The sequence below is a fragment of the Mycteria americana genome, chromosome 1, assembly GCF_035582795.1.
Source record: "Mycteria americana isolate JAX WOST 10 ecotype Jacksonville Zoo and Gardens chromosome 1, USCA_MyAme_1.0, whole genome shotgun sequence".
Taxonomy (NCBI): domain Eukaryota; kingdom Metazoa; phylum Chordata; class Aves; order Ciconiiformes; family Ciconiidae; genus Mycteria; species Mycteria americana.
In genome coordinates this window covers 2,632,535-2,649,812 of record NC_134365.1, presented here as the reverse complement: position 1 = coordinate 2,649,812, position 17,278 = coordinate 2,632,535, and the positions used below count along the sequence as shown (strand labels likewise).

Here is a 17,278-nt window from a genome sequence, read left to right as displayed (position 1 = left end):
TAAAGGAGTGAAGGTTGTTCTGAAGATCTAGAGGGAGGAGATTGACGCAGCTAGGTTACATTTAAATCAAATCAGTAAATTAATCAACATCTTGTTATGGTTGCGTAGCATGCTAGATTTAATTAGGGGGGAAGAAAAAAAAGAACTGATGTGTATATATATATGTATGTATTTGGGGGAATAATTCAGAATGGCTGGACTATGTGAGCGCCTGAGATACATGAGGGAACCAGGCCAGAGGATGGGTAAGTTTGCCACCATCTGCACCATCTGTCCGTGGGAGGTGCAGAGGGATTCAAAGCTCGAGACGCCTCTGACCAGAGCCACATCGGCAGCTCTCACTGCTTTCCTCTGGTCTCCCTGTGTATGTTTTGGGATTTTGCTGTTTTGAACTATGGCTCCATTTCTCTGTTTCTCACTTAATTTCATTGATGGATTCCTCAGAATTTCTGCTACTCCTTTTCCTTGGCTTGGAATTTTCAGTCCCTGCGTTTATTTTCTTCAGTTAGTGGGCAAATATTGGAGCAGTTGGAAGTAATCTTTGTGCTTCTCTCAACTGCTTTTTTATTTTCTTTGAAGCTATTTTTCTTGAAGCTATAGTTTGGAAGTTCAGGACTTAGATTTCAAAGTGGCTCCCGAACAAGTGCCTCAGTCCAGAACTGGATACTTAAATCAGCAACAATTGCATCACCTGAAGGAAATCTTGCTGATACCAGCCTGGAATTAAACTGAAATATGCACACTGAAATATGTCCCCAGCTGGGAGATGGAGAATCTTTTTTGTGTTTTCCTGGTGTTTCACAGCTTTTTTTTTTTTTTTTATTGGAACAGTTGAAAGTACGAGAGCTTTCCCATGGTGGGGAGTGAGGTGTGCCATTGAGACACTCCTCGGTAGACCGGCACATTGGCATGGCACAGCAGAGCCAGGCAGAGACCCCCTTGCTTAGCTCATGGGCAGACCTGGAGAATAGTGTGGACTGGATATGACCATCCTGCTTCTTTCCAGCAGGTCCAGCTTGCTCAATACCTTTTTGGGCATCTCTATACCCGGCTGACTTCAGTAGTACAGACATGCCCTAACCCACTTTTGCACAAGCTCCTTTGCTGAAAGGCTGAGTAACTCAAAAGACTATTTCCATCGCTTCCTCCGAGACTCATATATGTGCTGGGATTATCAAAGATGATGTTCACCTTCAGGGAAAGAAGTGATGTATAAAAATACTCATTTTGAATAAACCCTGTGCAGGTGTTGAAAGCGATGCTTGTTTGATATGTGCCGGGAGGGATCTGTTATTGTGGTACCGATTAGGAAAGCCAAACCAGACACGATGAAGCTCACCAGGAAACGTCGGAGCGTGCCAGCTTCAGCAACGATCGCAGGCATTGGCAAGACGGCACAAATACACAGCAGCTGTTGGCCTCTTTCCATGGTATCCATGTTGAGCATCTTTGTATTGGAGGAGATTTGAAAGCTCTCTGAACACCACTGGGAAACCCTCTGTGGTTTGGCTGCCTCAAGTGCTTGTGATGCTCTTTTCTTCCCCAGCATAGCTGCTCCAGATTATTTGATCTGCTGTTTTGGATAGTCAGTCGTGGGATTGATGGCTCTGCAATAAAGTCAGACTTCCAGCAAAGACTGCTCTATTTCAGCATGCTGCTCTTTGTTTTCTAAGATAATAGGAGAGATTAATGACTTTTGAAAGTTACTTTTTTTTCCCCCTCTCTATTGAAATGGACCAAATAAAGCCAAGGAGAAGGAAAGAACGTACCCATCTGGTTTACCTAGCAGGACATCAACATTGTTGAAGACTGCCATGCTCAACCCATGTCAGCAAAGTCCAGCAACACCAGTCCAAAGTTGAAGTCGAGTGCTTCAGATGTGTAGCAACCACCATGATTGTCACTTGCATCTTGGTGGCTAAATGGTTTTATGTAGAAAGTATTCCAAGTAGGAAGGTCACGTTCAGGTGAGCCAAGGACAATGTAAGGCTTTTAAGCATTTGCTTTTCTCTCAGTGCAACTTGGAGCTATCTGCTGGGATGGACTAGGTGCTCTTACCACAGCAATACTGGGTTTTACTGCAGGATTTGTTGTTGCCAAACTTATTTGATTTTAAAAACAGAAGTAGTTCTCAACTGTTGCTTGAGCTTTTTGCAGTGCTAGTGTATTTTTGGGAATGGTTTCCTTCTGTCAGCAACTGCCCAGTCCTATCTGAGGTGGTGAATTGTCCTTCCCTTGCTGTGTTGTTTGGAGTCTCCAATTCTGTAAGAGATCACATTATGCAAAATTAGTAGAAGTTGTGTCAAATTTTGTTCTCAAATGATGTTAGTATGTAATTGGCAGTCTGTTACCTGATGTCTTTCACTGGCCTCCAGGACTCTGCTTTCTCATTATATTAGGTTTAGGAAATATTTTAATGACTCACATTTCTTATAGTGGTGGCCACCGTGGTGGCGATGATGAAATAACCTACAGAAGCTGGATGATCTTAGGAACCGGAGTAAAAGCAAGGGGATGAAATTCAGTAGCACTAAATGCAGGGTCATGCACCTGGGGATTGATAACAGAAATTTCAGCTCTAAACTAGGAGCTAATCAATTGGAAGTGATCACAGAATCACAGAATCACAGAATCATATAGGTTGGAAAAGACCTTTAAGATCATCGAGTCCAACCATAAACCTAACACTGCCAAAAACCATCACTACACCATGTCTCTAAGTACCTCATCCAAACGTCCTTTAAATACCTCCAGGGATGGCGACTCAACCACTTCCCTGGGCAGTCTGTTCCAATGCTTGATAACCCTCTCGGTGAAGAAAAATTTCCTAATATCCAGTCTAAACCTCCCCTGGCGCAACTTGAGGCCATTTCCTCTTGTCCTATCACTTGTTACCTGGGAGAAGAGACCGACCCCCACCTCTCTACAACCTCCTTTCAGGTAGTTGTAGAGAGCGATGAGGTCTCCCCTCAGCCTCCTTTTCTCCAGGCTAAACAGTCCCAGCTCCCTCAGCCGCTCCTCATAAGACTTCTGCTCCAGACCCTTCACCAGCTTCGTTGCCCTTCTCTGTACGCGCTCCAGTACCTCAATATCCCTCTTGTAGTGGGGGGCCCAAAACTGAACACAGTATTCGAGGTGCGGCCTCACCAGTGCCGAGTACAGGGGCACAATCACTTCCCTAGTCCTGCTGGCCACGCTATTTTTGATACAGGCCAGGATGCCATTGGCCTTCTTGGCCGCCTGGGCACACTGCTGGCTCATATTCAGGCGGCTGTCAACCAACACCCCCAGGTCCTTCTCTGCCAGGCAGCTTTCCAGCCACTCTTCCCCAAGCCTGTAGCGTTGCATGGGGTTGCTGTGGCCCAAGTGCAGGACCTTGGACCCAGTGATGGAGGATAAGAAGTGGTCCTAGTTGATTACAGAATGACCGTGAACTGCCAAAGCGATGCTGCTCGGAAAAAGGCAAATGCGACCCAGGCAGGGTATTTCCAGCAGAGACTGCAAAGTATTAATGTCACTGTACAAGTCTCTGATTAGAAGTCATCTGAAATATCGGATGCAGTTTCTGGCTGCTTATATTGAGGAAAAAAAGACTCTTTCATGCTGGAGCGAAGTAGTTTGAAAAGTGATACAGTTGCTTACGAAAGACATATCAGGCACCTTGAAGGGGTGGTGAAGAGCTATTGGCTGAAGAATGGTGTTGCCACAGATAGGAATAAACTGGCCCCGAAATACATTTAATCTGGAAATTGGAGAAAGGTTTCAAACAAGTCGAGAAGTGAGGTCTGAACAGTGAAGGCAAGAAACTTGATTTGAGCTCGAGATAGGCATGAAGGGGGAGATGCAGGAGGTTGTATTCCATGGAGCTGAGGGGTGGACTTAATGACCCTGGAAATCATTCCCATTTTTTTTGTCCTCATTTGACATGCTTCAGGCTTTTAGTTCGTTTTGTATTTAAATGGGGATATTTCAAAGCAATTACAGGGAAGACTTGCTGGAATCAACCAGAGTTTTCTGTTGTTGGTTATAGCTGCAAACGAAAGAAATGTTATATTTATTTTAGAAAACAGCTACTGCTGTTGTCTCTCGTAGAAACCAATACATTTTTGTTGTTACTGAAGCATTCTTGAAGTCTGAGAAATGATGAAATCTTTAATAACTTTGTGCTTGCCTGCATTCTCCTGGGCTTGTGGCAAATATCAGGTGTTCGCGGTGCTGTTGAAATTAGCTTGGAAACAGAAGATGTATCATACCAAAAAAACCCCAAATAAAAATCCTCCGAAACCGCCAAAGTCAAGAGTGGCAGAGGACTTTGAAATAGTCCATAATTACTGAGCCTGTAACTGAGAAAGTGCCGTCTGCATTCAAGAGCTCTAGTTAGACTAGAAGAAAAAAAAAAAAAGCCAAAAGAACCAGAATTACATAAATAATGTAAGAGCTAAAAATGCCTTGGTTTTGTAATGTAGATGAAGGCAAGGTGTCATGACAGGAACACATTTACATATTAGAATTATTTAATTATCGTATCTTGTCCTCTCAAGAAGCAAAATGATCATGAATATTCATGTCTTCAATTAAAATATTAACGGCAGACTGAGACTTTGGGTTTTAGGTCTCCAAACACCCATAAACAGTTTTATTTAAATGCAATGAAGAGTGGAGGTCGAAAAGGAATTGCCTTTTTGTTCTCAGGTTGTAGAGAGGCTGGTGTTCTCCTTGAAGACAGAAGGACGTTATTTGCTCCGCGTTCGCTCTGTGTTAGTTTTTGAAAAGAGTCTTGTGGGTACCTCTGCTGTGCCCCCGCGTCTGGCTGTAGCTACTTGCTGCTCCGACAGCATCCCGTAGCCTTGCTGAGGGCTTGGGGAGGTTAATTTACCCTTAAATGCCGACCTGAACCCACCATCAAATGCGTTGCAGTGATGTTTTGTTTGAATTTTCAGTCTGTGGGTGCAAATTACTGCCTCTGCCTACGATATCTGTGCAACAGAGCTTTTTCTTGCAGCTCTTGGCTAGTTTTGACGATCTGTAGTATCTTCAACTGTACCCATTTCTCTTCTTCTCCAATGTCATTACAATGAGCGTGCTTTGGTGTCATCAAAGAAATGAAATTAAACCGTCCTGCTGGCTTTAAATTAAAGAAGTTGAAGGTTTCATTGGTAACTAAATGTATGCAAGCAGGGAGCTAGTTGTCATGGCTTAACCCCAGCTGGCAACTCAGCCCCACCCAGCCGCTCGCTCACTCCCCCCTCACTGGGATGGGGGAGAGAATCAGAAGAGTAAAAGTGAGAAAACTCGTGGGTTGGGATAAAGACAGTTTAATAGGGAAAGCAAAAGCTGTGTGTGCAAGCAAAGCAAAGCAAGGAATTCATTCACTGCTTCCCATGGGCAGGCAGGTGTTCAGCCATCTCCAGGAAAGCAGGGCTCCATCACGGGTAACGGTGACTTGTGGAGACAAACGCCATCACTCCCAATGTCCCCCCTTCCTTCTTCTTCCTTAGCTCTATATACTGAGCATGACGTCATATGGTATGGAATAGCCCTTTGGGCAGTTTGGATCACCTGTCCTGGCTGTGCCAGCTTCTAGTATCATTGTATCCCAGCTGTGCTGAAGGCATCTGACAGTGCTTCAAATGAAGGTCATCTCCCGCTGTTGGTATTCAGAGCGAAGTGTTTCGAGCGATGGGAAGCAACTATTGCGTACTTGTTCTACATCGCCACCTCAATATCGCAGCTGTAAATTGGTGTCCAGTTGTCCTAGGTGTAAATAAGCATGGGGTTTTGGTTTTTATTTAAAAACAAAAAGCTAGCGGAAGCATGAGCTGGCACTGCCCAAGGATATGAGGGCCACCATCCGAAAAGATTGCCACCGCAGAGGCTTTTGGAGGATTCAAGAGAGCCTTTTGATTTGCTAAGCAAACTGTTAGGGAGCTTTTGAAGAGTGATTCCAAAGGCGGAGGAAAGATGCCATAAGTGGTACGCATTGAGGAGAACACGGAGATATTTTGAACTATTCCCATATTGAGGCATTTTGCAGGTTTTGGTGGCAGGATTCAGACCTCTCTGCTTGCAAAGAGTTAAATGCAGTTCTTGACGGCTAGGGCATGAATGCTGCGTAGACATTCTTGCATTTGTTTTGAACTTTAAAAAAACAACAGTCTGATTAGTTGGAGCACGTTTTCCCTGAGGGAAGACTATAGACTCTAATTTCATTACAAAATACAGTGCTTGGAGATGAACTGGAGTTGGATTTTTTTTTTTTCCTTTTACCCTAAGGGATTTGACATTTCTCTTTCTTGACATTTCTCTCATTGTTAGCTTCTTTGTGCTGCTTTTTTTTTTTCCCCTCCCCTGGTGAAACTGTAGCTGTTTCCTTGAATCTTGGAGTGTCTTTTCTTGTAGATAAAACTGGTAATAGTTTGAATTAGTTCAACAAGCAGATGGTTGGAAAAGGAGGCTACGCTATAGTGTGTGTGTAGCACTGGGACATGTGATCTATTGCCAAAAAAAGAATGAAGCAATAGTTCCCTTGAACGTGGGTACGTTTAAAACTGTCATTAGGAAAGGATGTTATGTGGTAAAAATAAAGAAATAAAAATAGTAACAGGTTACTCAGAGGTCTGGCTTAAGGTACGTTTAGTATGTCAAAAGTAGCACCGGAGACAATTGTGTTCCTGCAGCCCGTTATTTTAAGAATAATGGATGCTTGTATGATGTTTTTCTGATTTCAGCTGCTTCTCTTCACCGTTCTTTTCTGCAGTCTTTAAGTGGTAGCGTAGCAAGCCAGCTCATCTAATGCATTGGAAGGCTTTGTCATTTATTCGCAGGGGAACAGAGTAGATATTTTTCCACCTTCGTCTGCAATGATCCCATGAAAGGCATGTCACGTTGCATTCTGGTAATGGGCAACAGTCTTCTAGCGGAGTTTACAGCATTACAGCTCGTCACAGCTTTCTGCCAGCACAGCGATGTCGGTTAGGGATGTTAGGGAGTCTTATCCTCTACAACCAAAGTCCCTGCTGTAATCATAGCTCTACAGGCAAAGCTGTAGTTTTAACCAGTTATTGCATGGCTCGCTTTGCTTTAATGGTATAAAGCTATTTTCCATTAGGCAGATGTCATCGTTTGAGACCAGGTGGTTTCCACCCTTATTTTGATTCCTTCTAATATTTCACCTGGTCAAGTATGACGGAATTTTTTTTTGCAGTGGGGGGAAAATCTTCTCACCATCAGCTGATGGTGAGAGGCAGAGTCATCTTGATGCCTAAATCCTTTGATTTTTCACTGCTCTGAAAAAAAGCCTGGGAAACTGAGCCAAACATCAACCCTACCAAAAAAATCCCATTATTAAAAAGGGTATAACTTCCTCCTTGAGAAAGAGGAAACAACTTTTTGCTGGTACTCTTATTGCTTTAATTCGTATTTAATTTTATAGGTTGAAGCGTGGTCGTCGTGATTGCCAAGCACGTGCCTGTTGGGCTCCTTCGCTCGCTGGCGGCTGCTGGGGTGCGGCGTACGCTGAGGATCGGTGCCTGCCCGCTGCTCGGCGCCAGCCGATATCTTCTTTCTTGTTGCCCCTCAACACAGAGCCTTGCCTTAGGAGTACGATACAGATCTCAAAATTCGGTGGGAGGTGGGAAACATTTTAGATCTGCAGCTTCTTCTGTGTTGTGGGACCCTTTGTATTACTGAGTGTCGCTCCGAATAACACAACCCTTTTCCTGTGTTACAGTTTGGCTGCTTTCCTCAGTTGTAAGTAATCCTTGTAGGGGAAAAATGGAGGGGGGGGTGGAAGTGCTCTCTGAATACTCCCTCCATCAGATAAAGCTTCTTCTGCTTCTGATTTTTCTTGATGAACAGTAGTTTTCAAAGTAAGTTTTGTGGCTGTTTGAAGCTGAAAGGTTAGGACCACAGCAGAGGGGGACCTCTGAACTCAGTACTCCTTTCAGATGCAGAATGGCTCACATCTATTTTTGAAGAGAGAATGATGGATTTGCAGACTGCAGTTATAGGTGGTACAACACAGCTTGGAGATAGCGTTGTCCAGACTTTTCAGTGTTACTGCAAGAAGAAGATTCTACGCTTAGGGAACGTACTCCGAGGCATAGGGGTAACTTCAGTTTGTGCCCGTTCCTCTGCCTTCTTTTAAAGTATGCACTTGATGCCAGGTTTAATTTTTGCTTTTGCTGTTTGTAGTTGCTCTGTACTAGTGTGTGCGCTTCTGCTTCTTGTGGCTGAACAAAAGAAACAAAAGAGCACGTATTTCTTTTAATTGTGAAATTATAATACAAAGTATTCCAAGGTGTAGGTAAGACTCTACCGAGCTAGCTAGTTACTGTTGATAGAGCCTGCTGAATCAGCAGAAGCCACAAATTAGTTGGGTTTTTTTTCTGATGAAGCTGAAACATTCAAATCTTGGCTTCTTTAGCCTATGACTGTTGAATGCTTTTAAGTAAAATTTAAAACAAGGAAATTGTTAATACTTGAATAGTTTTTTCAACAGGTACCTTTTGAGCTTTTCTTATCCTTGATACCTGCACAGCAGTAGCAACAAGTAAAAAGAAAAAACAGTTTGAAGAACTCTCTTAAGAAATTTCTGTAAAACAGAGCTCACAGGAGTTCTTCATCATTGCTTAGGAGAAATCTTAAGTTTCCTGTCTATAGAAATGTACAGAAACATATATGGAAAGGACCGGTCATTCTTCTTTCTAGAGTTTGGTATATTAGATACAGCGTGATTCTGACATATTGGCTCCTATGAAATTGTGTTTTATTAAAGTTGCCAGGTTATTCTTGTGCTAGCAATGGCTTTGATTAAGCACTGTATTAGGGTCATATACTAGAATAACAGCATTTCTAAATCCCTGGCTGCATTTGAAAGAATTGTGATTAAAGTTCTGGCTGTTTTCCTGCAATTGCTGGTGTCTGCTGAGGGTTGAGTTACCCTCCTTTTTATTGACACTTGAGTTCTGTTACAGCCCCATGCGATTTCATGCCAATATCAGTGACAGTCTCCGGGGGGGGAAGCAGTTTTGCATTAAAATGCAAGAAGTAAAAGCTGTAGCAAAATTAACACGGGGTCTAGAATTTCCAGTGCGACTTAATAGCCATGGCGTTGGTTGTTTTCTAAAGTCTAATTCATCTTTGATTGAATTTCAGGCAAAACAAAGCAAGGAGGATAAGGAGGTGGGGAAACCCATCTAAAAGAGATTATGGATGAACAGGTTGAAGAATGCTGCCTGACAGGTCATACTCTGAGCAATCTGATAATTTCTGCTGGCGCAGGGAGTTGTTTTGTGCATTTTGTGCACTGGCATGGACAATCCATTTCGGTTCCCTTGGGGAAAACCCAGGTTATTAGTAGGGATCATTCTGCATATTGCTGGAAAATGAATTCATTCACACTAGTGCATGCACAGATGAGGAGTAAGGACATTCTTTTGTTGTTGTAAATTTATAGAGGCATCACAGTGTTGAATAACCAAGTAGGATTTATTTTGCCTTGTTATATATGCCAGATTTGTGACATTTTCAAGACTTGTCAAAAGATTGGCAAATTTATCTTCATTAGAACTGATGCATTCATTAATACATGGAAAACAAGTCTATGACAGCTTTCTTGGACAGCATGATGGTTACTGTAGTCCCAGCTACGTACAGCTTCTAAATCCTGAGTTTCCCTCCTGTGTGCTCACGTTAAAAAATTATTTCTGTAGATGTATACTTCTTCTAGAAAGTATACATCTTCTGTTTATTTCATTATTTCTCATGCCAGGCCCATAAGAGGGGCTATAGCAAATCTCCCCCATCTCAGAAGTGGGTGAGTGGAGATGCAGCCTTGTCCAACGTCATGCCACGAGCCTACGGCCTCGCCAGATGTATCTCGCTGTAACTACTGAGTCCTTTGTCTAAACCGGCCGAGAACATTTAAGTATTAAAAAGGAAGATGAAATGTGGGAAGTTTTAGAGTTAAACAGTTTATAAGAATATGAAACAATAAATGACTGTATGTCAAGAAATATCTTTGTCTTATTTCACTTGCTTTCTCTGTTTGCTCACTGTTTTTTTTTTTCTTCTGACATTAAAACTGAATAGAAAACATGTCAGGAATATAAAAAATTCAGGTAGGAGCCATTTGCCACTACAGGAGATAAGATAAAGAAAGCAAGCTTCGAGAAGAAAATAGTTGAAAAGTGAATGCAGTGTGTAAGTAATCACAGTTCATTAGCTCTAGCATGTTTTCTGGCTTCGGGTAAGGATTTATGCTGCAGCCATGCTTTGGAAGAGCTTACATCTGTATGCAGTAGTTTTAGGGAAACCAACAAAATAGTAAATATGCAAGCTGACAAATACATTAATCAAAGTACCTGCTGCTGAGTCGCGTGGCCTGGGAAAAAAAAAAAAGAGGAGAAAGAAAAGTGTGCATTTTAAACAATTTCTGTAGCTGAAAGGAGACTTTACATATGTGGCTGACACGCTGATCAAATGATAAAGTAGAGTCAAATTGAACCTCAACCTTTTGTACAGCCTGTGAAAGTGAAGGCACGCTGCAGTTTTTCAAGGCAGATGGAGTGTGAGCAACTAATAAATCAGGTTTTGAAACATTGAAGAGCAACTTATTTAAATGCATATGGTGTTGGATCTCAGACAAGACAGTATAGGAGAGCGTAAAAGGCTTGGGCATGGGAGCATCAGCAGAACAATATGTCTGTGCACCAGCTATGTGACTGCATCCAAATCAGCTTCTTGTACTGACGTCCTGCTATGTCGTAAATGAAGGGTAATGACAGTTGGTCAAAAGCAAGCAGGAGAAGCTGTTTCAGGCAGAAATCTCAGGCAGTGATTGGAATAGGTGGTGCAGTCAGGTTGGTAAGTTGGAGCCATGTTGTGTGTTAATGGAAAGCTGAAGTCTAAGCATGAATTTAAGAACAGTGAAGAAAACCTTTGTTCCTTTTTGTCTACAGCATTTCTCAAAATAGCTTTACCAGGGGAAGGTTGGAGTCAGTATTTCAATTCCCCTTTTGGGAAACTGAAACACAGAAACCTGATCAGGGTCATAGAGGCCATATTAGACCCATGACTTGAATCGAGATCTGCAGTTGAACACTAGTAAAAACTTTTATATGAAGTCTGGCTTGCATGATCTGCATCAGCTGCCTGTTGGTTTCTGGATTGATTTTTAACACTTCGATAGCGACGCGCGTTCTCCTGGCTGGGAACTCTGCACCTGCACGGAACAAAATGCCATGCTGCTGCCATCACGGTGAGCAGGACTTGTGCTTGTGCTCCCTTTGAGCAGGGAGGCAATTTGTGGCAGTATTGCCTCTCCTGCTTTTGGAAATTATTTTTCCTTCAGCATGGTTTGAAGCCGAGTGTGTGCTCTACAACCTTGAACACAAACTATCGCTCTCTTCCCTTCTTTCTCAGTTTTATACCTGGAAGGGATTTGTAATGGTCCAGCCATCAGACTTGACTTGACTTCAGCTGGGATTTTTAGATCATTGTGGTGACTGACACGGTCCCAACCCCACAGCAAACAGGCTTGGTGCATATTTTGGAAGCTCTGGACTCCTGTGTCTGTACTAGTCCCCCAGCACAACAGCTCCATTGCTCCATAAGGCAAACTGAGAACCAGCAAGGAGCCCTGCCTGAATTTCTGCACATTGGTGTTTTTCCAGTGAAAGCTTGTTAGGTTGGAAAACTGCTCTGCAACCCGTGTTAGGGAGCATCACCCCAAACGCTGCTTCTGGGAGAATTGCTGAGATTTTTTTCACTTAAGGAAATACTACAGAAATGAAATGTGATGTACTTTATAACCTTAAAGGTCAGCTTCCTTGTCTTTCTTCCCCCACTTCACATCTTTTGCATCTTAATTCCCACCCCACCTCCCTGTCAAAGAAGAAAAATATTTACAAACTAACCGAACAGATGGAACTGTATAGTCCGTGTGGATTTAGGGTGTACCTGTACTTGGCTACGGCAGTGTTGGTATCTCCTGTGCAGAGTTTAGTGCCAGTGACAAGTGATGGACAGACTGGAAGCTGGAAACAGTCTACTGCCCTTTGGGACAGTTAATCATCTCAGAGCTCCCTTCCTACCGCTGCAGAGCCCTCGCCCCAAGGACTGACAGCCAGTATTTTACAAGTAGTTAGCCACCTAATTCCCATTGATTTTGGGTCTCTTGTAGTGCCAATGTCATCATCTCTCTGATCTCTGTTGATTTTGGTAGAAGATAGGGTGCTTGTGTGTTTGTACACATCAGTCCCTTACTCCTGATGGCCTGGTCTATAAATTCACAGCTGCCATGATTAAAAAAAGAGCGTGTGATTGAGAAGCAAACAAGAAATGCAATCTTTCCTCTGTCAGAAACCTTTGCTAAATTGCTTCTCCCCTCAAGCAAGGAAGTAATCAAGTATTGGCTGGAGCTTATTCTTGTCTATCTTGATAACATGGGGATTTTTTTTTTTTTTTGGTCTGGTGCATCTCATCTCTCTCCCTCCTGTTGAGAGAGGGGGAATAGGAGCTCCACGTGCTGTGTCAGCGGGCGGGTAGGTCACTGCCAGAAACAGCAGCCACATAGTTCTCTCTCAACTGCGGCTCGTGGGTGACGAGGACAGAGGGAACATCCTTGCTACGTAGGAGTAGACAGCATAGTCTGCCTAGAATAATCCACTAGATGCCACTAGAAGATGAGATCTGTCTTGTCTAGTCCGTGGAATCCTAAAGTGGTTGGTGTTTGAAGGGCTTTCTAGAAGAATTTTGTATCGTTCACTTATAAATAACCTTTGCTTTACTGGGGAGTGCTGAGTTTCAGTTCCAGTTGCAGTGGCAGACCCATAACAGCTCCCGCGCATGGTTCGTAGGAGCCCAGCGGAAAGGGAAGAGAACATGACTCAGAAACAGAAAAGCATTAACCCAGAGTTGACCTACACCAGCAGGAAAGTGCAAAATTTCGAGGCTGTCTGCCAAACAGTATTTTTAATAAAAGTGTAAGTCTTCAAAGATGGTGTTTGTTCAAAAGGAAGGGTCTATGGATTTGGAAGTTTAATGATTATTTTCTGTGGAGCTGGCCTGGAAGCACAGGCTGGTTGAAACATGAGGCTGGACACTTCTGGGGTTTCTATTATATTTGTTCACTTGGATAAACTTACTCAGCTTCAGGGAAGACCTACCTAGATTCTGTCGCACTGCTTATAGGGCTGCCTGTCCAAGGTCAAGGCACTTGAAGTGCTCACAAAAGCTAATTTTAGGTGCAGGGTGCTGGATTCCCTATGTGCTTTGTTTCCCGGTGGAGACTGGTCTGGAGAGTGGACCAGATCCTTCCCCATCCCTTCTCTCTTCCCTGCTGAGGTCTGATGGTGTAGGAAAGCAAGTGCCAGGACAAGTGGTTGCTGAGCCCTTAATTCAAGCATGCACCGCACCATGTGAGCTCTACTAAAGCAGGTATCTTAGAGCCATTTGAAAAATGGCCCGAATGCAGTTAAGTTTGGTGATTCAAGACGTGCAAAAGAATTTTAGAGAAGATCAGTTATGTCTGTTTCCTATAAAAAGAACTTAAATGTGCATGCCAATATGTTGAATCACTGCTGCGAACCAGTATAGTAAAAACAGGACTTGATGCGTGTGGCTTTGTTTAAGCGGGTGCAGTTGTAAGGCAACAGGGTCCTAATGTACAGAAATATGAAAAAGCAGGAGACTTCCATTATAACCCCCCATAGTTACTGTGCCATAACAGCGCAGATCAATCACTCGTTTCTGTTGAGCTCTGTTTTACAATAACCTGCTTTGCTCTCTTTGGGCAGCTCTTGCTTTCTTCCCGTTCATTCTAAATGAAAATTTGTATTTTCATACCTTGAAGATGGTATACAGGTAATAACTATCTTGTTGATCTCCACATAATCAAGACCTTTTCGGAAGGACTGTAACATCTAAACTGGTTCCTTTTCTCCTATAAGTTTGCTCTGATGCCCAGAGTGGAGGAAGTGGCATTGATTTACAAGCTGTGTTGATTGTTGTGGCTTCAAAGCCTGTTTCTTTATTCTTTTTACGGTCGCATAGATTAACGCGAAGTGGCTCACTAGGAAAGGCGCTTTGATCACAGAGAGGTGCCGAAGAATTGTTCCCTACGTGCCTGGAACCTGTTTAGCTGAAAAGTTTGCGGTCGCGGAGAGATTAATGAAGTTGTCCTGTGCTAACACGGGATGGGAGGGGAAGAGAGCAAACAGAGGTTTGCCTGTGGTCCTCGTGGTTTTCGGGCACTTGCTGTTTCTGTTGAGACCAAAAGAATATTTCTTGGATGTTTTGGAAAGGGGTTTATTTATTAGCCAGATATCTTTGTGTCTGAAAAATGTTTGTGTCTGATAGGATTTAAAGTGTATTGGGGCTGAGGAGGAAATGCATTAAGACAAATACAATTCCGAAGCAACTAGGTAATGTGTTATGGTGCTCTGAAGAGACAGTGTAAGAAATCTCACCTTTTAAAAGTACTCTTACTAGAGAGAGAGCTTTCCTTACACTGTTGTTTAAAAAAAAAAAATTACTTTATTACTTACTATGATTTTAAAAGGTGCAAGGAGCCTCTTACAAGATGCTGAGCTACCTCCTCTCTGATGTCTTGATGTCCTTCAAGGAACAGATCAAGAGAACGGGTAGTGTGCGATTCCTCTTCAGACATGTTGTTGAAGAGTAATAACTTCCATATAAATCTTGGACCTTTATGGAGAAAATTGTTTCAATTAAAAAAAATAATAATCTCAGAAAGGGAAATATAAACACTGTTATAGTGTCTGGTTTTTTGTGGGTTGGTTTGTGCTTTTTTTTAAATTTAGTGGTAGAGAAGTTACCGTGATAAACGAGGAAATCGCAGGATGTCTCTCAGTGTGATCTTTTTTTACAAAGTAGGATGAAGCTTTTTGTGTAGGCGTGGCAGTCCTTGGTTATAGAAGGTAACCAGCATTACATTAATTGCAAAATTATGGGTCAGGAAACTCCTTGCAGTGTGTTCCAGGGTTTTGTCTTTAAATGAGGAGCCATGGTTTGTCTGATGGCATGTATCTAACTGAAGGTTTGCCTTCGGTACTGTTTCAGTACACAACATAGGTATAGGAATAACGAGAAGAAGTTTAATTCATCTGCAAAGCACCCTGAGACGCTTTCTGAAGAATGCTAATCCGTAACGTTTCTATCAGGTGCTTCAGTATGTTTTCCATACAGAGTAAATTAGCAAAGTCCAGGCATACCTCAAATTGTGGTGGGCAACTTTGAACTTGAGTTACTTCATGGCAGAAGAAACTCCCGTTTTTCTGGGGAGATCCCTTCTGGGACAAGAAATCTTGCCATCATCCTTCTGAGACCTGCTCTGTAGATAACAGGACGTTAGCAGTAAACCTGGGATATCCATGAGGAATATTTAAATTTTTAAAATACTAGGGAGAATGGAAAACTTGAAGCACTCTTAATGTTTGTTCAGACTTTAAATGCGTGCAGAGATTCTAGCTTTCTTAGTAATCTAATGCTTTTTCATATTGAAGCATGACATTTTAGGCTCCATTTCAGAAAGATTCAGCTGCGTTACTAATGGACCCGTCTCCGACTCCCACTCGCAGCAGTATTCAGGTGGGCACACTTCATTGCTAGCACAGCGTGAGGATATCATTAACTGTATGACAAATTTCACTTCACCTCAAAAGTTTTTCTTCTTTTTTTTTTTTTTTTTTGGTCTCGTAATTTATTACTAAACAGATTAAATCAGCAAGCTGGTGCACTTAAGAAGGAACTGCTACAACAATAGCGCTTTCTGACAGCTATGAAAGTTTGGGGTTTTTTTCCTAGTGCTTATGAAATGTGGCTGTTATATTTTCTTGCCTTACGCTAAAAAAAAAAAAAAAAAAAAAAAAAAAAATACAAAACAAAAAAACCCCAAAAAACCAAACCATGCAACCCAAATGAAAGATTTCTGTAGTGTGGCGTTCCTGAAGCAATGATGTATAGCCAGTCCAGATGGTTATTGGAGTCCTGTGTACATCGTGATGTTGTACATCAGTGCGCATGGATGGTTAGTCCCGTAGTCGGTGCTTATAGTGAGCTGTCATGGCAATAAAGTTGAACGCTTACATACAGTTGAAAATCTTCAGTGCTCACTGGGAATTAGGCTTTACAGCTCCTTTTCCCTAATGAGGCGGATAGTTTTCTTCTCTTGGAGTCTGCTCGTGTGTCTGTGGCACGCGTTCGGGACAGCCCAGCAGAGCAGTATTTGCATGCTTTGCTCTTGTTTGAGAGACTATGCAAACTGCCTCTCAGATAATCATCTTGATAAGGAGGAAGAAGAAAAAAACAACGGGCCTGTTTTCCACTCTTCCTTCATCTGCTACCTGTTTTCTGGGAGCTGCCTGGTTTTCGTTTCTTTGGAGGAGTGATCATTCACCGCCCTGCAAGAGATGCTCTTGGTAGGAATCAGTAAGCATGAAGGGATATTCACGGTGTGTTTTTATGGACACGTTTGTTGGGTCTCCAGCACAGGGCATTGTCTGCAGTGGAGGTATCATGTTGGCCGGTCAATGTAAATGCACGTTTCAGACCTTGATGTAGTCAGAGAGAGTCCCCACTAGAGATTTCCCCTTGAATTTCACCTTGAATATCCAGCCAAAGGCATCATAAGCTCTCTCTTGCTCCACTTTGGGCTTTTCTCCAGTGGCTATCATAACAAAACTGCTGCGTTGTGAATTGTGGTAAATGGCAGCATTTACTTTTCTGTACTGTGGCCATGCACGAGTGGAGCTGTGCCGATGTCGGGCGATGGCAACTTAGTTCAGGGCCCGTAGAGGTACGATGGCAGCGTCGAGAGAGCTAAAGGTAGGAGGTGCAGTGCAGGCTGCTGGCATTAGCAAGAACTGTTGCAATGCTGGGTTGTTGGTATGTGTGGGGCATCATCAGGAATAAGATTTACAGTGTATTTTTCAAGGTAAAATATTTAAATAAAAAAACCCCTACTTTTCCTCGTAGCTTACACCTACATGCAGAGCATTCATTATTATTAATTGAAAGCTAAGAGCAGAGAAGATGTAAAAGCATGTTTTTTCTCCCAGTGCCGGTGTTCTGTTCTTCTCAAATCTCACATAATATGCCCAAGCAGATAAGACAGATTGTTCTATTCCTTGCTATGGAGTTCATCCCAGTCAATAATTTTGGTTAGTGCAGGGTGACTTGATATAACAAGAATAACACCTCTTTCTTAATTTGAGCCTGTATTTCCTAATTCATGCCTCTGTAGTTCATGCTTGGA

The 17,278-nt window shown here is 42.6% G+C and overlaps 1 protein-coding gene across 1 annotated transcript in view; it reads left to right on the top strand.

Moving 5' to 3' along the window:
* The window catches only part of EXOC4 (exocyst complex component 4), a 558,486-nt gene that overhangs the window by 173,875 nt on the left and 367,333 nt on the right, over positions 1–17,278 (top strand). The gene's annotated exons all lie outside the window — the stretch shown is intronic.